The sequence below is a fragment of the Patagioenas fasciata genome, chromosome 15 (genome assembly GCF_037038585.1).
Source record: "Patagioenas fasciata isolate bPatFas1 chromosome 15, bPatFas1.hap1, whole genome shotgun sequence".
NCBI lineage: Eukaryota > Metazoa > Chordata > Aves > Columbiformes > Columbidae > Patagioenas > Patagioenas fasciata.
This window is the reverse complement of record NC_092534.1, coordinates 1,128,290-1,152,595: the sequence shown is the minus strand read 5'-3', so window position 1 is coordinate 1,152,595 and position 24,306 is coordinate 1,128,290. Positions and strand designations below refer to the sequence as shown.

Below are 24,306 nucleotides of genomic sequence, written 5' to 3'. Positions count from 1 at the left end.
GCTGACCTCTGCAAGGTTGCATGGATTGGATATACTGGTAGCAGCAGAATCTCCATTTCCATCAGAGGCTCGGCCTGAGGGCGCAGAACAGATTTCTCAGCTCTGATTTGACTTGTGGGTAACCTAAAGGTTCACTCCGGATTTCACTTATATCAAGAAAAGAAATTGTTCTAGACCTGTGCTATGGTATTATAATTTTAGTCAGTTGAAACAGGTGAATAAACTGGAAGAAAAAAGCGATACATTTCTAAAAACACAGAATCACAGAATCAACTGGGTTGGAAAAGACCTCAGACCACCCAGTCCAACCCTTGGTCCAACTCCAGTCCATTGACCAGATCATGGCACTTTCATAGACTGAATGACTAGAAGAACAGATATTTTTGAATCTAGGGAACTTTATATGAAATGACAGATATGAAAAAGTATCAGTGCTTTGCACCAAAGTTATTTAGCTTAGGAAAAAAAGTTCTAGTCATAAGACTTTATTTGGAGGTATTCAACAGCGAACCAGTCTTTTGGGTGGGAATCTGCCCCGATCTGCCTGGTGTCTCCTGGTGCTTGCTGTTTGTACAGAGCTCTGCTTCTGTTATCACATTTGCTGTGTGGTCACTATAGCACAGGCCATGTAGATGGGGCTTTGCTGGACAGTCCTGCAGGGAAAGGGGGCTGTATGCAGTTGCTTCAACTCTGCACCTGCACAGTGTGTGCATATATATTTATATATATTTAAAATGCTGTGCAGATCCTCACGCTGATGATACAAAGCACTAATATGCCTCCCATTGTCCAGTGCTCTTACCCAAGCAAATGAGCTCCCTGCTGTTGGCGGATGGGTGGAAGAATATTTAGGTTTTCTGGTTCGGTAGGTACCTTTCTTGTTGCCCATTCACAGCTCCTGAGTTTCCATGGCATTCTGTGCCTCGGGGATCCTCTTGTGGCATTCACAAGCTTTCTCACAGTTATGAGAGTCAAACCGCTAATCCAAAATGAAAGGTGTATTTGTTGGCAAAAACACTGTATTTTGGAGGGGAAAAACCAGACTGTTATTCAATGATTGCATTCCTTCCTGTTAAACACTTAACACAGGCTGTTGCCTGAAGTATAGAGGTACAGGACACAACTTCTGCAGGGGACAGAAGCTGAAAATCTCGCACATTGTCCTGGTTGGAAGCGCGAGGGCTGCAGCGGCACAGGGTGCTGAGCGGGCTGCAGCGGCACAGGGTGCTGAGCGTGCTGAGGCCAGGCCTGGGCTCTGCTCAGCGCAACGGGCTGCAAGAGCAGCCAAGCAAACAGTCATGAAATCCTTTCACCCTCCATGTGGGCTTAATACTGCTCGTCTGTGCAGAAATTAAAGTAAGATGCGGATTATCACATTAATTTAATTTGTTTGTAGCTGTAATCTAGAGTGCAAGACATTTATTCCACTGATAGTTTGTAGTTTGTCTAAGCAGTGTTGTTGAAACACTTTCCATTTGGCAAAACCCCCCCTCAAAAAGTGTCACAGTGGTGTAATCACTGATGCACACAAACAGCTATCTGTGCGGAGGTTTGATCCAAGGACACTTGTGAAGCTGTTGTTGCCAAAATGTTCAGGTGTTGATGCGATTCTACGGGAGCGTGTCCACTTGCAGTGCTGTATTTCCCGCACACGTGCGTTCGCTGAACGCAATGCAACACGTACCTCTGACAAACCCACAAACGCTTGTGCTGCTGTGCACACCGATTGTTTCGCTGAGATTTTCAAGGGAATCTAATGGAATTAGCACTTGGGGTTTGTGCCGAAGGGCTGGCACGGTGCCTGATTTCTTTGTCAGCTTTTTCTGTTTTGGTTTTCTTTAATGCATATCTTCCTTTGGGTTTATTTTGTAGCTATTCTGTGCCTGGAGCTTGGTCTGCAGCCCCGAGAGCAGCGCTAGAATGTGAGAAAGGGAGAGTGGTGGAACAAAACAACCAGCAGACATAGGAGGGAACAGTATCTACTGAATTCATCTTCTTCTGATCTAAACTAAGGCAGTCTAATGTTCTACGTGCAAACCAGATTTTGGGACTGGTAATGGTAAGTTGGAAAAAGAAGTTCTTACTTCAGAATAAAAACATCTCTGTGGTAAAGGGGGAGGTATGAAAGAGCAAGAAGATGCTCAGACCTTTTAGCAGGGCCTGTTGGGTTAGGACAAAGGGTGATGGTTTTAAACTACAGGAGGGAGATTCAGGCTGGACATGAGGAAGGAATTGTTGGCCCTGAGGGTGGTGAGAGCCTGGCCCAGGTTGGCCAGAGAGGTGGTGGATGAACCATCCCTGGAGACATCCCAGGCCAGGCTGGACGGGGCTCTGAGCACCCTGAGCTGGTGAAGATGTCCCTGCTCATGGCAGGGGGGCACTGGGGAGCTGGGAAGGTCCCTTCAATACAAACCATCCTGTGATTCTATGATAAATCTGTTGAATTTCCAGGTGTTGCTCTTTAAAATAAGGAGCTTCTCCAAGAAGTGTAGGCCACAAGTTCAAGACAGAACATTTTACTTTCCAATTCTGATTACTAGAACTTAGATTTTCATCTCTGATTTCTGTGTCAGAACTGAAACTGATATATATTACAGCAGCACCTCTGTGCGTCCTTCAGGCGAGGGGTCAGGCTGGCCCCGGCCACGGGCGGCTGGAGCTGCTTTTCTTGCTTCTCCTTTTCTTTCAGTCTTAGCATGGTGAGGCCATAGTCCCCACTGAACCTTGAGTCTTGTGCTGTCTTTCATGAAGGGAGGGAGACGTTTGAATTTAAACAAGGCTTAGCTGTGAAACCACGTAGGTTTGTAGCACTGTTTGATGGGACAGTACTGCTTCTTCAAGTACATGTATGAAAGCAATACATGAAAGTGTGTTGTTTAATCTTAGACCTGGATTGACTGGTGTTTGACTTAATGTGCGATTACTATGTGATGGTTAATGAAATGTACATATTAAACATCAGAAGGTGATTTTGCCAGTAGCAAATGGAATTAATCATTTCTGGAATGCGCTTTCAACATAGTGATGTAGATTCACACGATCTGCGCTCTCGAAGTTGGTAAGACCTGTAACACATCATTGCTTTCACCTTTGAACTTTATTATTAGTAGGAAATTTGTTAAAAGATCCTACTTTGTTCTGCGTGGTCCCATGGACGGTGCTTGGGGCACCTGGGACAGGTGCTGTGCGCTTTCTTGTTGCCAGGTCCTGCAGTCCCTGGGACACTGATTGCAGGACACTCTTGTATTAAACTCAGGCTACATCCCAAAATGCTCACATACAGCACGGGATGAAGTGACACTGAGTTTGTGAGTAGAGCTGGCTCCGCCGTTCTGCCTTGTTGTGAAGCTAATATTGATGGTTTAGAAAGAAATGAAGTGTTCCTCACCCTCCACCGTCTGTCCCATCGAGGACAGACAATCCTGGTCCCGGTGGCTGCTCCCCCGGCTCTGTGTGTTTGGTCGGAGCAATCCTGCCTCATCCGAATGCTGCTTAATTCCCCCCCAAGGCCCATCAAGTGTTCTGAGCCCACGGTCCTTGTTCTAACACTGATAATTAACTGCCTGAGACTTGACATACCCTTGAATTTTCAAACAGATTTTGTAACATTTGTAAACAACAGTTAGCAGGGAAAAAAAGGTTACAATCGAACGTGTCATTGTTTTCTACCACACATGATTTGCAGTTCAAAGTGAATCTATTTAAATGAAGTCCCCTGCAGCTACTGTTTACAGTAGCCTTCAAAGAATGATGAAAGCTTTTAAATAATGTAGAATATTACACGACTTATTTTTCAAAACACATGCACAGAATGTTTGAGAGTGAAACGTCTGTGTTTCAGATTAGATGGAGTGCAGACAGCTGCTGTGTTTACTGAATGTTACAGATGGAAAGGAGAATAAATGTAGGGAGAAGACTAAGAAAATGAAGGATTCTAAGAGTGCCTTCTGTCTGAACAGCAGTAACTTAAAGGCGAATCAGATTATCTCAGACATCATCTTGATAGCTAAGAAAATCTATTGCTCTTTTCTCTTAGAAAAACCAAACCAGACCATAACAGAATAACCGAGTACAGGGTCTCTGCTTTCTTATCTGTGTATTTGCTGTAAGTTTTCTGGCGGAGGGATGTGCTGCTTCTGGTGTTCCCAGCTTCTGCTGGGGCTGCTGGCACCTCTTACCAGCACCTCTTGTCTATGCTGTTTATCCAGGAAGCCTTTAGCTGTTGGTGTAATGATATTATTACAGAGTTGAAGAAGCAGATAGACCTTTCTCTGCTAGATCACACATTTTATCCCCACCACATATCCACCCACCTCTTTTGGATGGGTTTTGCATTTTTAACTAAGCTTCAGGCTGTCAAAATTGCATTGCTTACACCGTGAAAGGCCCATTTCATATGGGATATAAAGCATGTCTGCGTGAACCACAAGCATTACTGTCTTGTAAGAGCATGGTAAAAGATGCAAACAAAAATGTATCTATATGTGTTTATGGGTGAGTGTCAGGAGGATGGAGCCAGGCTCTTCTGGGTGACAACCAGTGACAGGACAAGGGGCAATGGGTGCAAACTGGAACACAGGAGGTTCCACTGAAAGATGAGAAGCAACTTGTTCCTGGTGAGGGTGTCAGAGCCTGGCCCAGGCTGCCCAGGGAGGTTGTGGAGTCTCCTTCTGTGCAGACATTCAAACCCGCCTGGACACCTTCCTGTGGAACCTCAGCTGGGTGTTCCTGCTCCATGGGGGGATTGCACTGGATGAGCTTTCCAGGTCCCTTCAACCCCTGACACTCTGGGGTTCTGTGATTTGTGATTCTGTGATTCTGCGAAGTTGAAATTCCTTTGCGGGTTTTGTACACTCACTGTTCCTTTACACTATTTTTTAATGCTAGCTTGTTACAAATCATCTCTTCTACTGACTAAACAGATTGAGATCTGAGGTCTAGAAACTGTGCTACATCTCTAAAAAGTAGAGGGTTAAGTAGGATACTGTGTCTTTTGTGGTACTTAACAGATTAAATGGGTAAAACCCTGACATTTCAACCTATAATGTTCTACCACAAACATAAGGTGATTTCTTTCCATATGGTGTCACAGTTAAGGAATGTTACAGAGACAAAATAATCCTTAATACTGCAAGAATTATGATCAGCAGTCACATGCTGTGATAGCAATAACTTTGCTCTAGGTGTGGGAAAAGGGAAACTTTCTTCTCTGGAAAACAGCAGTGCTGTGGGAGGTTTCCGTTCTCCCGGAGAAATGATATTATCTGTGTTAGAAATAACAACAGAAAAACCTATAAACCATTAAGGTGTGGTGTTTTTGGCACTTGCCCCGTGTGTGTGAGCTCTGCACCCTCCGCTGGTTTCCGCCCTTCATTGGCCACTGCTGCTCTTCCCTTTACAGGGTGTTTTCATTGCTCTTTGTTTTTCACATTCTGATTATTCTTTGAGTTCAGACCCTTGTTCGAAGTCTTGTTTTACATGGAATTTGAGAATGTCTCTAGCTGTGTTTGTACCTAATTACTCTCACAATCTCCAATATAAAGCAAACTTCTGTTACAACTAGGTCAGTGCCAGTAAGGAGACCAAGAGCCCGTCTGATGTGTCAGCCTCTTCACAGGAATTCACCTGCTACCTGGCAAAACCCAGACGGGTGACAGATGCTGGGCTTGCAGCGGCACAGCCCAGGCTGCCACCAAACAGGCGCCAAGAGGGAATTGTGCCACCCTTCGGAAGGCTCTGCTGGCTGCGGCCCAGCCCTGTTTGCGGGGCGCTGCGGGAGAGCGGCTCTGTGTGCATGCACTGCCCTGGCGGGCTGTCCACGCAGCACCCGCCTCTTCGGGCTTATCCATCCCTACACACATTTCCCAGCATAAATTTTTAATTCTTTTAATAAAAAGCGGTTATTAAAAACCAGCGACTAGCTGGTACTCTCCGGATTCCGAATTGAAATTGGACAGATAGTACGTTCTTCTCTCAAAAGTGAAATTGCAGTAAATATAAGTTATTCTATCATATATATTATTTATGATGCCTTTATAAATGTGGTGTTTTGCAGAAGCAAAGTAAAAGAAATGAATCTTTAATATTTGTATCATAGTGAGAGTTAATGAGAGGAAACACAATGTAGTTTCTTGTAATAGGAAGCAACGTTACTAAAAATTCATGCCCCTAATTGGAAGAAGTCTTCTGATGAATGTCCAGAAAACACCTATTTATCATAACACACATATTAGAGCATGTGGAAACAAGCTTCCTCTGTGATATCCGTATGAAATGGAGCCAGGGTTTGCAGCGTTCTCCTCAGCAGGTGGAACAGCCCATGTGCAGCTCTGTTCTGCAAAGGGTTGGTGCTTCTGCATTCCCTAAGCAAAAAGAAGCAGACAGAAGCCTCAGGTTTTAATACGGCCGATCAGTGAAATGAAGGTGAGGGAATTCTTGTTTTTCCAACTATGAATTATTTTGGTTCTGTTCCTTGAAGCCTGATATTTAAAACCAAAGCCCCCCGGCTGTTTATGGCGTGAAGCTGTTTTTCCCGAGTGTATCTGCGTGTGTGTTTGAGGTGTTGGTGGGCGCAGGGCGCAGTGCCGCGGGGCTGTGACCGCCTGGCTCTGGGGGGTGGCGGGTTTCTTTGTTTCATGTGTTTTTCATAAGGTCCAGCGGTTTTGTTGCGCTGTGTCCCCAGTCCAGCTCTTCTGCACTTCAGGCTTGGAACTACTGCTTGGGCACAGCCCGACTCTGAACTTGGCCTTATGTTCACGCACTTAGTATAGCGGAGTTTAGTGGTGGTCTAGAAAGTCTTCCGTGGCCTTGGAGAAAATTTCTTCTCCCTCTTAGCTTCAGCTCTGCTTTCTAGACTGAGGATTGTGCTCCCTGGAGAAATGTTCTGTAGAAATGTATACTAACGATATTAAAAAGGTTGGAAACATTAATCATGAGATCCTTCACATATTCCCTCTCAGGCTATAGGTTCTGTGCTACCGTAAGACAAGGAGATAAACCGCCATCCCTTGGCCAAGCAATATGGAAAACGGCTGAACGAGATTTTCCCAGGGAAAAGGCTCCTCCAGTACAGTCACCTTTAAAAATAAGTCTGATTTCTTAAACAATACTACTTCTGGAATATTTTCTTTATTATGGTGTTTATATTATATTATTATATGCACTCCTTATATTCAGATTTTGATGGTCTATGTAAATAAAGTCAAGATGATCATGTTTAGGCATTTACATTTTAATGTACTTTCTGTATTAATTAAGCAAATGACAGGATGGGAGCATGCGCTGTTCTGCAGCTACGCGTCTCAGTTGTTGCTTTGAAAAAAGCCAATATTGAAATACATTTTTTGTGTTATATGATATGTAGTAGCCAGTTGAAGAAGTGTAACCCATCATCTTCAACTCTTCCACTGGCACACATGGGGAAAACAGATCTTTGGGAGTGAAAAATTGAGATCTGTGTTTAATCTCAATGAAATGTCTTTCTTCCGAAGCAGCAGTTTCAGCCAACAAACCTGAATATAAGAAGTCTGTTTAATTTCCTAATAACTATTGATCGGTGTACTTCAAGTATGATAAAACTTTAAGATGAACAATTACACTACATTTCATGTTGTTCCAAGTCCGAATTCTTTTATAGATAACCGTGCCAATAGTACAAAAGGCTTTTCTTTATTAATATAATTATTCCAATCCTCTACTCTACCTGCTTTTTACGTGCGTGTGTCAGGTAGGCGATGCTTTCTGGTTATAAAGTGTATTTCTTTGGCAGTCGGGCAGCTGAAATGGTTGTGTGCTGGGAGGTGATTTTTTGGAGCCGAGCGCTAAAGGAGCAGTACAAGGAAACCTGTGCTGGATTGAATGGTGCAGAATTCAACAGGACAACACTCATGCTAACGAAATAACCAGAGAACATCATATTTTATTTCAAATGGCCCAGCTTTGTAGAGGTGCTTCCTTTACTGGCTTCTGACTGGGTTTGCGTGTTTTTCATTAGATAGTAAAAAATTCTAGTAGTGCCTGTTGTTGTGTTGGAGGAAGCTTTTGGTGGTTGTTCTCAGAATAAGCAGCTGGACGTATAGATTTTCATAGCGGAATGGGAAAATGTTGTTCTGTTTTCTTCAGTATTGGGCCCGTGATAGGTTCTCTGTCAGTTGCTTTTTTCCAAAAATATTGGGTAGTTCAGGTAGTTCTTCTGTGGGCAACGTTTTGACTGAATCAGGCCGTCCGTGTTCTTTCCTGTTGTAGTGAGGAGCTCTTGTGCGCTGCCTGTTTGAAAACAGCTATTTTTAGGAAAAAAAACCACCATAATTTAAATAGGAAATGTGTATGTGTTTATACGAGGCTTTATTTTGTAAAAAGATGAAGCACCTTATGAAAAATACATTAAACAAAGAAGCAAGAACAAAAACCCCCCACCCTAAAACCACCAACCCAAGCCTGTTCCAAATACTTACTCAGCGTGTCTGTGCTGTCAGGTTTCAGTCGCACGACCCAAGGGGTGGCTGGGAGACTCTTTTCCCCAGTCAGCAGCTCTTCCTTTGTTCCATTCTGTTTCAAATAATAATAGAAATGAACTCTGAACACAAACAGGTATTATGAATAAGCACACCTGCGCTTAGTTGAAATAAATGTTTGACGTATCTATAAATACATAAGAAAAACATAGACTATATCATGAAAACGTGGTACCTCAGTTCCAGAAGGACAGGGAACTGCTGGAGAGGGTCCAGCGTAGGGCAACAAAGATGCTGAAGGGAGTGGAGCATCTCCCTTATGAGGAAAGGCTGTGGGAGCTGGGGCTCTTTAGTTTGGAGAAGAGGAGACTGAGGGGTGACCTCGTTAATGTTTATAAATATATAAAGGGTGAGTGCCACGAGGATGGAGTCAGGCTCTTCTCAGTGGCAAACAATGATAGGACAAGGGGCAATGGGATCAAGCTGGAACACAAGAGGTTCCACTTAAATTTGAGAAAGAACTTCTTCTCAGTGAGGGTAACAGAGCCCTGGAACAGGCTGCCCAGGGAGGTTGTGGAGTCTCCTTCCCTGGAGACATTCAAACCCGCCTGGACACCTTCCTGTGCGACCTCACCTAGGCGTTCCTGCTCCAGCAGGGGATTGGACTGGATGAGCTTTTGAGGTCCCTTCCAATCCCAAACATACTGTGATACTGTGATACCTGAGACTGGAAAGCGCGGTATGGTTTGATGTGAACAGAGTTGCCATCAGCGCATGTTATTAATCTGGAGCGAGCGGTGGGAAGGCACGGCCGTGCGGGTTGGACTTTGCTGGTGGAGTAACCACCTCGTTGTTCGGCTGAGCACCATCCAAAGGGATCAGTACAGAGTAGTCTGGCACTCCGCTGATGTTTGTCTTGCTGAATGAGGCGTGCCGACAAAACCTCTTCCGTGCCTCGTCTACCACTAAGTGTTTCATCAAGTGCTTTTGTAGGATTGGTGCTCTTATTCATCCAACAGAATGACCTTGACAATTGATTTCATTACCTAGGCAAGTTATTACTCTGTGTTCTTCTGGATTAGCTGCAACTCTGAAACTGATAATGTGTTCTTAATTTGAAATAATGTTTTAAACTGGTGGTTGCTGAGGCCAATCAAATGAGAAACAGGAAAGCAGCAGAAATCACCACTGGGAAATGCAGGAATTCTTTGGTTCATTAGCATTTTAAAGCTATGTTGAAATGCATAGAGATGGCTGTAAAGATATTTAAGATTTCCTGGAAGCATCCAGTTCTTAGCAAGTGTAAGTCAGTGTATTGCATAAAAGACAACTGAAGTCAGTGGACTGGGCTGTGAAAACTGTATTTTAGAAGATTTTATCAAAATGGAAGGAAGAAGAGACTGCAAAAATCCATACACTTCTAATATATTTTTCTATTGACAACATCCACGAGAAATTGAGATAAAATAGCATTTTAACTTCTCTGTAACTGTTTAACACATACAATCTTTGGAAGTTCCATGTTGACGTTGATCTTCATCCCTTCAGTGCAGCCTGAGCACTGAGTTACTCTTTGTTCGGTGGAACCGGGTTGTTTCCAGCCTTGCCTCTCCGTGAGAGCTCAGTTCCATTACACCCAGGTTGTGTTACCATCTTCCTGCTGGGGTTCCTGTTGCCCATCGCACCTGGCATCAAAATAACAAGGTAAGCAGACAGGGCTGTAATTTGGCATCGTTGCATGAAAGGTCCCAATGTGAATTACCAAACAGCTGGACATGTAGACCTCATTGAAATCTGATCTCGTTATAATCTTGTGTTCGGTCACTAGTTAATTGCTCTTTTAGTGGTTTGTTGGAGGGATTTTGAGAAGTTCTCACCACAGTTCTGTATTGGATCTCAAAAAAGTTCTTGGATGCTGAAGAGGATCTAGCATAGGCTTTTATAAAATAATACCTAAGAAGTTTGAGGCCAACATAGGCTGTTCAGAGCTAAACAACTTAGATTCAGGAAAATTTAGATCAAGGTATGTTGTATATCACGGTTTCCCAAAGACAAACTGGTAAAAGATCAAGGCAGAGTCTTACATGTCCTAGTGTCCATTTTCTGACCGTGTTCTCCATCACCTAACAGGGCAGAAGAGAAGGTAACTATGAAAATAAGGTCAGGCTGTTAGGGACAGGCCATTGTTGATCTAAGCTCCACTACCATAAACCTACCACAGATATTTAGGGTGGTGACAGTTTATTTTTAATCACTAATATCTCAGTGACTACAACGGGAGGAATCACTGAGGTGAATATCAAGGGGAAAAGAATGGCAATTGCTTGCCATGACCTTTCGGCATAGTTTGCTTCTTCCTAATTTTTGAAGTTTCAGTTAGAGAGATAAATGTTTCTATATTTCCCCTGCGATTTCTCACCATTATATCGCTACGTTACAGAATTTCTTTTTAGTGAAAAGCATAAAGAATTTGAAAGAGAAGAATGATCTTGATCCTTCCATCAGAGCTTTCACACACAGATTTTATGTTTGTGGAAAACAGTTCTTTGGGCTTCGAAGTGAAAAGAGACATTCATATGTGTATTTCTTTCACAAAGGCCCTTCCCTGGCTGTCTGTCCTGCAGGGAACACTGATTGTAATGATAAAAAGATATTAGCATCTTTCACGTCCGTAGCTCAAGGTGTTAGTCTTAAGTAGCAGAAAATTAAAGCCAAAATTTATCGTGTGCCTAAAGTGTGTGTTCAGTGGTTTCTTGGCCTCTCCTCTACTATCCAAAGAGGATTTGTTTGTTCTATAGAATAACGGGCTGGAGAGAATCTCTGGAGGTGTTCAAGTCCAACTATTGTTTGAACTGAGGTCTGTACTCTGAGCAAATCTATGCTGCCATGGGATGTGACAGGTTTTTGACATTTGAAGATGTCCACAATTCAGACATTTGAGACATCTGTTGGTTCTTTATAAACCAAAATCTGCTTTTATATCAGAGGGTGAGGGAAATATTTAATTAGAGTTCGTCCAGGCTTCAGGCTGAATGGACAAGCGTCGTCCTCTACACGTTGTTGTGGATCCCGTGCAGCCACATGAGTCTGGTGCATTAACGCATTTCCCTGTCAGTGCCTGCCGAACCTTTTGAGTTTTATGGTAACAGCTTCTTGCTTCTTCCAGCAATTAAGGATCTGATGTATCGAGGAGAGAAGGCGGGAGGGAAAGTGTCTGCTATTTTGTGACTTTGGCCAAGGGACAGCATTCTTGGTTCTGCATCGAACGTGATGTATTTTCAGTAGTGCTGACTGAACTGTGATCAGGTTGGAACAGGAGTCCAGCTCCTCGCTGTTCCCACGGCCATCCCTGTGTGCACCGGCCAGATAAGTGCATTTAAAACGTGTGGAAAAAGCCCTTTATTATGAAAAGGAAACGCTGGCTTTTGTTTCAGAGAATTAGGGCAATGTAAAATAGATATGATGATTAAATCCGTAAATGGAATGTCTCTTGATTATTTGAATTCTCCTGATCTGTCTCCTCTTAACAATGTTATCTTCTGCAAAGTTTCGTTATTAATATAAACCCAGATTTCTAAAATCTGAGTGTTATGCAAATGTTATCTAATGTTTTCAAAACAAGTATATGTTTGGAGAAACGGTATTCCATGCCTTTATTATTTACCAGAATCTACGTTTTTAAAAATATTATGACTTGCCGAAGCATGGCCTGTGGCAGGTGAGGGAACAGAACCAAACCCGCGGGGATCGGAATCCCTGCTCACTCACTGGGTGCTTGAAGATGCTCAGATGTTGCTAATTTAGCAAATTGTTGGTCTCACTTCATAAGCAAAAGTAGGGATAGGAAATCTCTCCTTTGGTAAGCGATGAATCTCTCTCAATATAATCCTGAAAAGCAGCATAGTAACTTTAAAGCCTAGTGGGAGTTATGAATAAAGCTTTTCTGAGTGAGAATAAAGGCTTTGCTTTCTTAATGAAGAGTTTAAAAATGGAAGGGAGTTCCATGGTGTCCCATGTTTTGAGCCAATGCAATTTTGCATGAACAGATCATAACACTTTCTTCTTATATTAGGTAAGTTGAAATTGCCAATTATATAAGGAGACATGAATCTGGTCCTGTTCACTGGACTCAGTTGTATGCATTTTGGGGTGTTTACTAAGCATATTTGGGTAGTGGGTTGCACAGAACTGGAGAGCACGTGGCTTTTCCTGTGGCAGAAAGTTACTTTGGGGAGCTTAGTAATATTGGCGTGCGATTCCGACTTCCATTTCATTTGATGTAAAAGAAATAAATACTGGAGAAGTGCTAGGAAAAGCATTTAAAACAAAGAAGCCAAACCCAAGCAGAGCACGTTGTCTGGCTCCTCATGGGGAAACGCGGGTGTTCCGCACGGGGAGCGGGCGGTGATGGAGCTGCAGCATTGGAACAGCCAAGGCCATGGGCAACCAGAGGGGACTTCACCATCACCTTTGCCTTCATCGGGGCCGAGCCTAAATGATTTCCAGAGGTAGCTTTCAGCCAGAAGGCTACCAGGATTCCATGAAAGCAAATGCTAATATAGCTGAAAATTTTCCATGCAGTTTCATTTTTTAGTTTGGTAGTACGAAATGAAGAGACTTCAGTCACAGAAAGCTGCTAGGAGTCAATTGTCACTACACGGAACTGCGGTGTGAAATGAGGAGCAGAGCTGTGTGCACAATAACTGGGTTATGAAGAGCCCACCAGTGCTCTGAAGGGTGGCTGCAATCCAGTGTCAATGCAATTATCCGCTTGTGACCCACTTGGGCACCCTGCAAAGAGAAATGCATTAAATACTCCTCATTAACTAGAATGCATATCATGATCCAATTCACTTCTTTCTTAGAGAGTTAGGGTTGGAAATGGCTAGTTTTAGGAAATGCCACAGCCATCTCATATAGTTAGAGGTTCATTAGTACTTTGCTAATTGGCATCAGTAAGTTTAAGGATCGAGAAAAGAGACTAGAAAGTAACGTGTCTGATCTAGTTTCCTGACCTCATTCCCGTTGCTAGAAAACATTAAACTCTGAAAATGTTGGCACCAAACTGAATAGTATTGCAACCACTAGCTGTTAATTGCCAGTGGAGGAGTGGGAGGTAGAGAACTTTGACTGTCTTCAATCTTACCCTTCAAAGAGCCCAAGTCTCTTGCCAGGGAAGGCAGTCTGACGAGTCTCTGTGTTGCCATTAAGGAAAAGGAATTGATCAAAGGCTTTAAACAAGATTTCTGAGGGGTTTTTGGGCCATTGGCAGCCACAGCTGACGAATACCTCTCCCTTGCCAGCCTGGAAGTCTGGCTGGATTCATGAAGACATTTATTTTCAAAGGAAAAGCTGTCAAATATTGAAGCTGGTTGGTTTCCCTAGTGGTGCTTGTGTTCAAAATTTCCTTTAGATTTCTCAGCTGGCCAGTAAATTGTAAAGAAAAATAACACTGAAAATCACAGAGCTTCCCATGCATTATATGTGGAGGTCCCTGAAAGCCATCAGAGCTGGACTGGGACCCACTGAGCTCCTGTGGCACCTCGCGGGACGTTCCTCTGGCTCTGCAGCACGTCCTTGCCTTTTTCAGTGGTTTCTTGGCCTCTTCTCTACTATCCAAAGAGGATTTGTTTGTTCTATAGAATAACGGGCTGGAGAGAATCTCTGGAGGTGTTCAAGTCCAGCCCCTGCGTAAAGCAACGCGGGCCGAGCTTTAAAATGAGACGTGCTTGCTCAGGGTCTTGCCCAGTGGAGATGGAAAGTCTCAAAACAGTGGAGATTTTTCAGTTCCTCCGAGCCTGATGGAGGCACCCACTGAGGACCAAGGGCTTAAACAGAGGTGGGGGGTTACCATAAGGTGCCTCTGCCTAAAATCTCATCTGGGCAACTGCTCACTTCTGAAATACCTGGGCGAGAGGCCTGCTCTGGTGGTCCGAGGGGGGGACGAGTGGAGTGCTGTCCTGCCGAGCTGCTGGGGTTCACTGCGGGAGCCTCGTGGGACAGGACTGCACATCTGATGACCCAGTGAAAGGCAGCTTGGAATTCAGAGGCAAAATATCCCTCAAGGAAGGGGAGGCAGGACATAGATGGCCATAGCGATACGCACTGTCCATGGACACGTAGTAGGGTAAAGCTCAGCAACGGTGCTACCATAACCCATATGTTGCATGGAAAGTGAATGGAGGATCATGAGAAAGAAGGAAGGTTCTTGGCAACTGTTTCCTCTCTTGTTGCTCCTGACGCTCCACAGCTTCTGTTTTCTCCAGCCGTCTGGCATACTCTTTAGGGACAAAGCTGGCTTTGCTCTTATGCCTTTCTCACACAATCTCATAGTTGAACATGGAAGGAAAAGATAGCACTGTTTAAAAAATAAGTTGGATCTAAAGTACCTAAAATACTTTTTAAAACACAAGCAATAGATTCATGCACCATAAGCAGGCGTTCTTGAAGGATGTTTATTGCTGTGATCACATTTTAGTGGATACTATTGGAGCTATTTATTGTGAGCCTAAACAGTGAGCATGCTTTCTTAACAACTAAAGCAATGCAAAGAGCAGTCAGCATGTGAAATAAATGTAGTTCATTATTTAGCAGGTTTTATTTTCAGGAGCTTTTGCAGTTGCATATTCATGTCCTCTTGTGCAAATATGCAAAAGAGATTATAATGCTTGATTAGAGTTGTCAAGCTTCCATCCTCACACCTTTTTTGTTTTGTTGGGTTGGGTTTTTTTGTGTTTGGTTGGTTTTGGGGTTTTTATTTGTCTTAGAGTATCTAGAGCTTTCTTCTCAAAAGACTTCTTCTGGTTTTGTCTTGATAACAGTGAATAAAGAAATAATATTTATTCATAACATGAACAATTGAAAACTTTGTGACTTTGGGTTTCTTGATCCATGTTTACATTTTACTGCTGCCAAACTGGTTGGAGGGATATTTAATAACCTGGATATCTAAAGCTTCTGGATAACCACCCGTGTCTGTTCTCAGAAATGCAAAGAGAATTTGCAGTTTTGAGAGAAGAGACGTGATACATTTGGCTCTTGGAACCAATTAAAACAGTGTAAAATATAAAACCATACTTCTTTAAGTAGAGGTGTATTCATCTGAGATGTTAAAAAGTATGTGTGCGAACATTGCAGCGTCCTGAGCAGCACGTGTGAATGTGGCTTTGTCGGCTGAGACCCTTGCGGGTTTTGGAAGTGAGCAGCGTGCTTTCCGAGCCCCGGGGCAGGTGCGTCGGAGCACGGCTCTCAGCGGGACTGGCTGCACAGGGCGGCACAGAATCGGACAGAAACATCTGTAACGCCTGTCGTTTGTAAGGGCCTCCAGGAACATCGTCTCTTTCACCATGTGTAGAAATCACCGATTTTGTACAGAGAAACAGAAACAAGGCAGGTTTAAATAACACAATTTATGTACTTGGTTGTTTTGCTCCCGAGCCCTTGAACGTGAAGGTCTGTGAGTCGGAGTGCTTTAGCGGACGTTCTTTGGACATTGAAGTTCCATACAAGATAATGCCATAATGAAAGTATCTTAGTCGGTTTAAGTTAGAAAGAAATTACTTTTTTTCTGACATTTCTTGCAACATTAAACATCATTGTGAAGAAAAGCAGCACTGACACGTATGAGGGGAGCTGAGGAAGCAGCAGTGATTTGGGGCTGCTCTGCCCTGGGTCAGTAGAAACACAGAACCCCAGAATGTCAGGGTTGGAAGGGACCTGGAAAGCTCATCCAGTGCAATCCCCCCATGGAGCAGGAACACCCAGCTGAGGTTCCACAGGAAGGTGTCCAGGCGGGTTTGAATGTCTGCAGAGAAGGAGACTCCACAACCTCCCTGGGCAGCCTGGGCCAGGCTCTGACACCCTCACCCTCACCAGGAAGAAGTTTCCTCTCATCTTCAAGTGGAACCTTCTGTGTTCCAGTTTGCACCCATTACACCTTGTCCTATCACTGGTTGTCACCCAGAATAGCCTGGCTCCATCCTCCTGACACTGCCCCTTTCCATATTGATCCCCAGGAATGAGTCCCCGCTCAGTCTCCTCTTCTCCAAACAGCTCCAGAGCCCCAGCTCCCTCAGCCTTTCCTCACACGGGAGATGCTCCACTCCCTTCAGCATCTTGGTGGCTGCGCTGGACTCTCTCCAGCAGTTCCCTGTCCTTCTGGAGCTGAGGGGCCACAACTGGACACAATATTCCAGGTGTGGTCTCCCCAGGGCAGAGCAGAGGGGCAGGAGAAGCTCTCTCGACACCCGGCCAGGCCCTGTGGGGAGCAGAGGGGCTGCTGGGGCCAGGATGTGTGGAGAGAACAGATGTGCACACGTGTGAGCCGTTCACAGGTACCGTTCAGTTCCAAAGCGCTGGTGCAGCCGTGCTGTGGAGAAGGACGGTGCCATTGGTGTTCCTGGCAGCGCGGGGACATCAGTGATGGCCACAGCAGCTGGAGCTGCATCACCAGCACAGGCAGCAGGAAAAGTCTCTTGGGAGGTTGCACTCCAATCCGTACCGTGAAGCTGACCAGTAACGTTGCTGGTCTTCCCTGACGGCTTTCAGCTACTGACACCCAGACAGGCTGGACAGGGAATTTCTGTCTCTGTTGCATTCCTTTCCAGGTGAGGCAGCCAAGCTTAAAACCATTTACATCTCTAGGATGCAAAGTGAACTGCTTCTTGCAGAGTCCCTGTGTTGATCCCGGTCATGTTACCCAGGAAGCTATCTGGAGATAGCAACACAAAACAAGCTCTGCTGTTATGAGGCAACTTGTAAAAATCATCACACTCCCATTAGCACCTGAAAAGGGGTGATAGCCCAGCTTAGCAGATGCTCTGACTCCTGGTAGTTCACCCCACAAATACTTTGTGGTGGGCAGAATTTGATAAGCAATGGGAGGCAGCAGTTCGGAAGTAGCAAACTATTAGAGCTTGTCCTTTTTTGGAAAATTAATAACATGAATGCTTTGAGAGAAGGTTTGTCTTGCAACCTCAAACCTTAGGTTAGCGAGCTCAGCAGGCTATGAGTACACAGGGAGTTTTGGTTAAAAGTTTATACGTATCTGGTTGCAGTAACTTGGCTCCTGGCTCCCACTGTCCCCCCTGACGTGGCAGGAACCTGCTCATCTCCTGAGCCTTCCTCGGTCTGTGTCTGTGGGTTGAATGGAGCATAAATGGCTCTGATCAGGGCCACGGGGAGAAGGTTTATCAAACGGCACCGAGCACCACCTGTGCTTATATGTAAAATTGCAGTAGGGTTTAAAATGTCAACAATAAACTTAGACAGGTGTGCCAACAGAAAAGGTTTACTGCTGTTCTCTTGTGAGAAATCTAATTAGGATGTCTTAGTTGGTAAAGCGGAATGTGCTCATGTAAAGTGTGCTTTCAGCCTTCTTAGGAATAAGATCTTTTTCCTTCTGCATGGCAAGCTAATTTTCCTTTATTTGTCTCACAAATACGACACTTACCCATCTTGATCTCTGTGCTGCCTCATGCCTGCAGTGTGAGATTTTCATGACTTTCCTGTCAGCTTTGCTGCAATCTTCTGTGATGGGTAAATTGGCTTCACGTGCGCTGTTCCCAAGCAACCCAGCTGCTCGGGTTTCCCGGATGCACAGGGGGCGGCTGTTCCGAGGGACATGGGTACCACTCCCTGTGCCTCTGTCTGGGCTGTGCTGGTGAGATAGAGACTTGGCCACCATGTGGAGGTGATCTCTTTTGAAGTGATGGATGGTGCTGCAGAAGATAAATGGGCCATGTAAAGCCAAGTGGAGTGTTTTAAACACTCGTTTTAAAGACGTATGGGTGCATGTGTGTGTGAGATGTTAGCAGCTCTGAGAGCAGAAAGAAAAGCCACAAGAAAGAGCTGAACAGATGAAACAATCTTTTAGTTGTGTTTCTGTACGCACGAGTAAGTATGTAAAATAAAAGATATCCTAAGGGCAGAAAATTCAGATCATTTTGAATTAATACTATGTCTTGGCTTGACAGCGTAGGGGAAAGGGACCTGGGGGTCCTGGGGACAGCAGGGTGACCATGAGCCAGCACTGGGCCCTTGTGGCCAGGAAGGCCAATGGTACCTGGGGTGGGTTAGAAGGGGGTGGTCAGTAGGTCAGAGAGGTTCTCCTGCCCCTCTGCTCTGCCCTGGGGAGACCACACCTGGAATATTGTGTCCAGTTGTGGCCCCTCAGTTCCAGAAGGACAGGGAACTGCTGGAGAGAGTCCAGCGCAGCCACCAAGATGCTGAAGGGAGTGGAGCATCTGCCGTGTGAGGAAAGGCTGAGGGAGCTGGGGCTCTGGAGCTGGAGAAGAGGAGACTGAGGGGGGACTCATTCCTGGGGATCAATATGGAAAGGGGCAGTGTCAGGAGGATGGAGCCAGGCTCTTCTCAGTGACAACCAGTGACAGGACAAGGGGCAATGGGTGCAAACTGGAACACAGGAGGTTCCACTGAAAGATGAGAAGAAACTTGTTCCTGGTGAGGGTGTCAGAGCCTGGCCCAGGCTGCCCAGGGAGGCTGTGGAGTCTCCTTCTGTGCAGACATTCAAACCTGGCTGGACACCTTCCTGTGGAACCTCAGCTGGGTGTTCCTGCTCCATGGGGGATTGCACTGGATGAGCTTTCCAGGTCCCTTCCAACCCCTGACACTCTGGGATTCTGTGTGATTCTGTGACATCATCTCAATGGTATTCTTGACCAAGAGTGAGAAACTGAAGATGAAGAGCATGAGGGCATCTTCAGTTGCCTTGGTGACTTCACAAAATGTCAAATGATGCTGGAAAAATGAGGCTGATAAGGTTGCGTTTATTTTGAAATACTTGGGTAAAGAGAACCCGTGGTGTCTGTGACTCGTTAACGCAGGGCAGCGTGTGCTGGCAGCTGACGGCGGCGTCCGTCTCGCGGTGCGGTTGATGATGCGCTGTTTGGAAACATTGCAGGCTGGAGTTAAAAATGAGTTATCCCTGCAAGCACCAGGCTGCCCGGTCTCCAGCTCAGGCAAGCCTTGTGTCCCAGTGCTGCGGCTGCTATGGAGCAGAATTCCCTCGGAGAAAACGTTATTAGCAGAGCTGTCAAGTGTTGCTGATTCAGTCTATGACGGGCAGTCTGCAATAGGAAAGCAAGATGAGAAATCCTCGTAATTCTGCTGTTTCCTTCAGTCGAGCCACGTGACTGATTTCTGAGCTGCTCTAAGTAACGCTTTGTCTGTTAAAATCAGGCATGGAAGAGGGAGAATACTGGGGAAAATCAAAGGGTTAAATGAAATGCTGTGGAAACTGAGCTGGGAAGAAGCCAGAAAGTTTTCAGTCTTCAGCACAAAATTTTTTTCTAGAGAAAATAGCAAAAGTAAAAAAGGGGCCTCCAGATGGGTAGTTGGCATTAACATCTATTTTATTGCTTTATGAGTGCAATACAGAACCAACAAAGTATATCTGTTTTAAAAGCATTGGCAAAAAAGTATCATCCAACATGTTAGAGCCATAGTGAAAAAAATGAGTAAATGGGGATAAGCTGAATATTACGGTATTTATGTGTAGGATTTCAGTGGAAGTCATCTTTACCCTAGCATTTCCCCAGTGTCCTTTAGCCGTTGCCCAAGTGCAACTGTGTGAGCGTGGTTGTGCTTATGGACCTCTGGAGTCAAACAGTGGGTGTGAGTGGTAGGAAAGCCCAGGACCTTAAACATGATGTTATCTCCAAGACTCTTCAGGTATTTTGTAGGTTGAGTTAAACACCACAACATTCTTGATCTGTGAATAATACCTTTTTTCAATGCAAAAAGATCTGAATGAGAATGTTTTCGTAGGGTGAATATCCTTAAGTGGGGTGTGGATCTGACTGTGTTCACATTCAGTGTGATGTTTGAAGGAGCGGAGCTGAACCTGAATAAACCTCGGCCTTGGACTGCAGACCTGGATGGAAATGGGAAACTGTTGCTGCCTAGCAGGGAACACTTTCCAGTGAGGAACGTGCCGCTGTTGCCACTTCACTATATGGTTATTCCCTACCAGTCACAAAAGAAGCTGAAAGTAGAACAATTTACTGGCACTAGTTTTTAAGTACAATACCCCCTGAGTGACCATCTGAATATAATAATCTATCCAGCTTTTCTGACTGACACGGCTTATTTATCATAAATACTTGATAAAAATATGCTGGGCAAGATAATTTTTTATCTAGGGCCTCTGATGAACGTAACTGTGACAAAGTGACATTGTTGACTGCGGAACAAATAGAAATCCATCTACTTTGTGTTGGTCTAATAGTCTTAAACTTCACTTACAGTGATGAAAGTTTTCTTAGCCCTGTCTTTGCAATGAAAAGTCAAAATCAGCTGATCATGGCTTCTATGTTTTATAATAAGCAAACATACTATGGTGGTGGTGATGGTGGTTACAAAATGAATTCATTAGAAAGAAGACTGAAATGAAAACAGCCCAAAATATATTAGCTTTGCTTTTTAACGAAAAGTAATACAAGAGATAAAGTTGTTGTAGAACTTGGTAGAGAATGAGAATTAGTATTTTGAATTTTCTGATAGTGTGGTCTAGAAGTGACACAGATCCTGATAAAACCTAAAAAAAAAGCCAACAAAAATCCCCAAAAGCAAAAGCCCCGGTGAAATTCTTTCCAAGCCGCTCTAAACCCCATTGTGCAGCAACCCCCAGACCTCTAGGATATAAACTGCGTGAACTCCGCATGGCATTTTGCAGGAACCAGCTCGTTGATCCATACTGGCAGCTGTCGTACCAACCTGTGGTTGCTGGGAGGTGCCTGTTCATTTTGAAATGGTCAATGTTTTATATTTGAGAGGTTGTTTGACATTAGCATAACAGAAAGTAACTCACTGGAATTTTTCTTGCTGCCGAGGTTTAAGGCAAGGCAGCAATGAACCGTGACAGACGCTCCCTGTTATCCCCTTTACCTCCCGCCACTCCTTCCTTTAGATCAGAAAGATGATAAGAAAGATAAGGGGAAAGGAAGAGAGACTTAGACTTCAAGTTGGAGAGTTTTAAAGGGTTTACTAATACTACTAATAAATACAGAATATATACAAAATACACAAACCCAATCTAAGTGCTGGCTGTGGAGCTGGCGTCACTCAGCAGAGCTGGGTGTGCGGAGCTGGCGGCTCCAGCAGCTGCAGCTCAGGCCCCGGAAGTCACGGGCGGGACTGCACAGCAACCGGAACCTGGGTGCAGGATGCAGGGCCTGAGGCCTGTGGGTCACAGACAGACAGACAGACAGGGGCCTCTCTGGATGCCGGCTATGGGCGAAGAGAGAGTGACACTGTGATCACCCTCTTATATAGGGGGTATGACGATTATAGGATGGAATACTTCCGCTGGTCAGTTCTAGTCACCTGTTCATCCCCCCCTCCTCAAACACGCCCCTCTCACAATGGAACGTGGGAAAACTTATCAGTCTTTCTGAGCTACCATAGGAATAAATCTAAACACAAGCTTCTTCAGCATTCCGTTGGTCTCTGATCAGCAGTGAGTCCAGCATCCTAGGAGAAATATGCAGCTAAAACTCAGAAACGTACAGCCACATAGGAGAACTGAGCTGAGAGAAAAATCACTGGAAGAGAACCAGTCTGGTTTTTAACAAAACCAGGACGCTGCAAAAGGAAGATTAAGCTCAGCTCCCATGTCCTTTCTGAGGAGCCCGTGACCTGCTGTGAGTGCAGGAAAGGCGCTGGGCGGCTGGCGGAGCTGGGCAGGAGTCGGGCTGGAACCCAAAGTACAGCCCTCTGATGTGGCTGTGAGCTGTGTTGCCACTGGTTCACCAGCGTGGTATGCTGTATGGAAACACAGTCACTTCCTTAAGCAGGAGAAAAGGGATAGCATGGAAGTTGCAATAATATTGTCATGGTAAAATGAACATCTTAAAAGAACCCAAACCCCTGCCAAAGCACTACCATTTCCAATAGAATATGGTTATATTCCTGCTCTGTTTCCCGTTTGTCATTTTTGTCTGAAACACCCAGACGGAATAACAGTTGCACATAGGCTGATAAGTAGAAATGTGTCCCTGCATCACTCCAAACGATTCTTATCACTGAGCTCGTCAGAAACGCAACTCACGTGCCTATAAAAGAGGTACCTGATGTAGCTGATGCTGCTTCTATGAAGATTGTGGGGGGATCCGGTCCCAGCCCCTCGGTGGGGTTCATTGTCAGGACGGCTCCCAGGGCTGTCAGGTCAAGGGTGAAATATTGGAGCTGGTATCAAAATTCTAATCCTTTAGTTTAGAAACTAAACATTGTGAAAAAGACATAGAAAAAGATATTTGAAAAGCAGATATCACGTTTTATACGGGCAGTGTTGTTGCAGATTAGACATCTACGTCCACCTACGTTCTTCTGCCAAATACAGAAAGGTGACAGAAGCTCCATTGCATGTTTTCCCGAGTACAAGTCCAGCAGCTGCTTGTGTGCTAACTCCGTAAGCACTGCGAGACAGCCTCCCAAAAACGGGAGCTCTTGGAATGTGTTACTAAGTCACTGCAGTTATGTTTGGTGTGTAAATGCCAGTTAATTTGACTGATAATAAAACTTACCTCTTATTATTACTTGGGGCAGTGGTGTCAGCTGATGGATACGGTGACCTTCTGAAACCCCTGATCAAAAAAGTCCCATTCAGACTATTAGAGACAACCTTTGCAATCCAAACCCACAGAAAGGTGATATTTGTTATTTAACTGCCTGGTCCTCCTTGGTTTGACAGGTTTTAACCTCCTGTGCTGTGCAGAAATAAGGTTCTTTCACCAGAGATCTAATGTGGAAAGATCAGGTTGCAATATTGCACTCTAAACATGGAAGAAACACCAATGGAAAGTGGTCAGCTACCAATTTCTACTTTTAATTTGCCAGAATTTTAAAACTAACTTCCTTAAATGTATTTAAACTTACCTGGTTTCTTTTTCATACTTGCTCAGAACTATTAATATTAAATACTCTTAGCATCAACGGGAGTTTAGATACCGAGCAGAAAATACGTCCTGCTGGATCTGTATCCAGATTTTGGACCAGTATATAACAGAGATTATTTCTAGCAATTTTTTAATACAACTTTTTATTATTAATAGTGTTCTCAAGAGAAGCTAATGAACTGTAATAGATTTGCATAGTTATGAAGAGTGGTAATTTATTCATGGCCATGGCCCATCGAAGGAAGAACTGGCATTAATTGAGCTGAAGTTAGCTGAGAATACACTGCTCCTCGCTTGTTCGGGGATTTTCACGGTAGGTTTCAATGAAGCAAAAATAGAGGAAAATTCCACTTAACACAGCTATCCTGATGGAAATATTTTGCAAAGTATTTCTGAAGTGGTTCTGGCATTGAAATGATTTAGATTTGATCTAAAAGCTGTTGAAGTAAAAGAGACAGTATGTCCTGCCAGCAGGTGTGTTGTGGGTGCAGGTGAATAGGGCCAAGTAGGTGGGGTTTTTTCACTATTGGCATTGAACAGTTTTTCATCTCATTTGGAGCAAAGCTGTTTGTCTATGGCTGTGAGTATGTGAAGGCAAGTGAATTGTGCATCCCCCAACCAGCAGTGTGTTACCTGTCCCTTCCCACTCCCCAGGCATCTTCCAGCACTACTTCAACTTCAAAACTGTTATTTTTTTGTAAGGAAGATATGTTATGCCGTGGATTCTCTGAAACTGTGTGCTCTACCATGCGTTAAATATTTACTACCCGGGGTTCAATGCCTGAAATCACAGAACCATTTGGGTTGGAAGAGACCCTCAAGATCATCGAGTCCAACCATAACCCACCCCAGCACTGCCCCATGTCCTGAGAACCTCATGTCCGTCTGTCCAACCCTCCAGGGATGGTGACTCCAGCACTGCCCTGGGCAGCCTGTTC

At 44.5% G+C, this 24,306-nt stretch overlaps 1 long non-coding RNA gene across 5 annotated transcripts in view; it reads left to right on the top strand.

The window, feature by feature from the left end:
• LOC139829156 (uncharacterized) overlaps positions 1-24,306 on the top strand; it is a 295,027-nt gene that overhangs the window by 98,132 nt on the left and 172,589 nt on the right. For all 5 annotated transcript variants that reach the window (XR_011741510.1, XR_011741508.1, XR_011741512.1 and 2 more), the window contains exon 2: positions 1,873-2,059. This is a non-coding gene — a long non-coding RNA (uncharacterized lncRNA). The remainder of the gene's footprint in view (positions 1-1,872; positions 2,060-24,306) is intronic.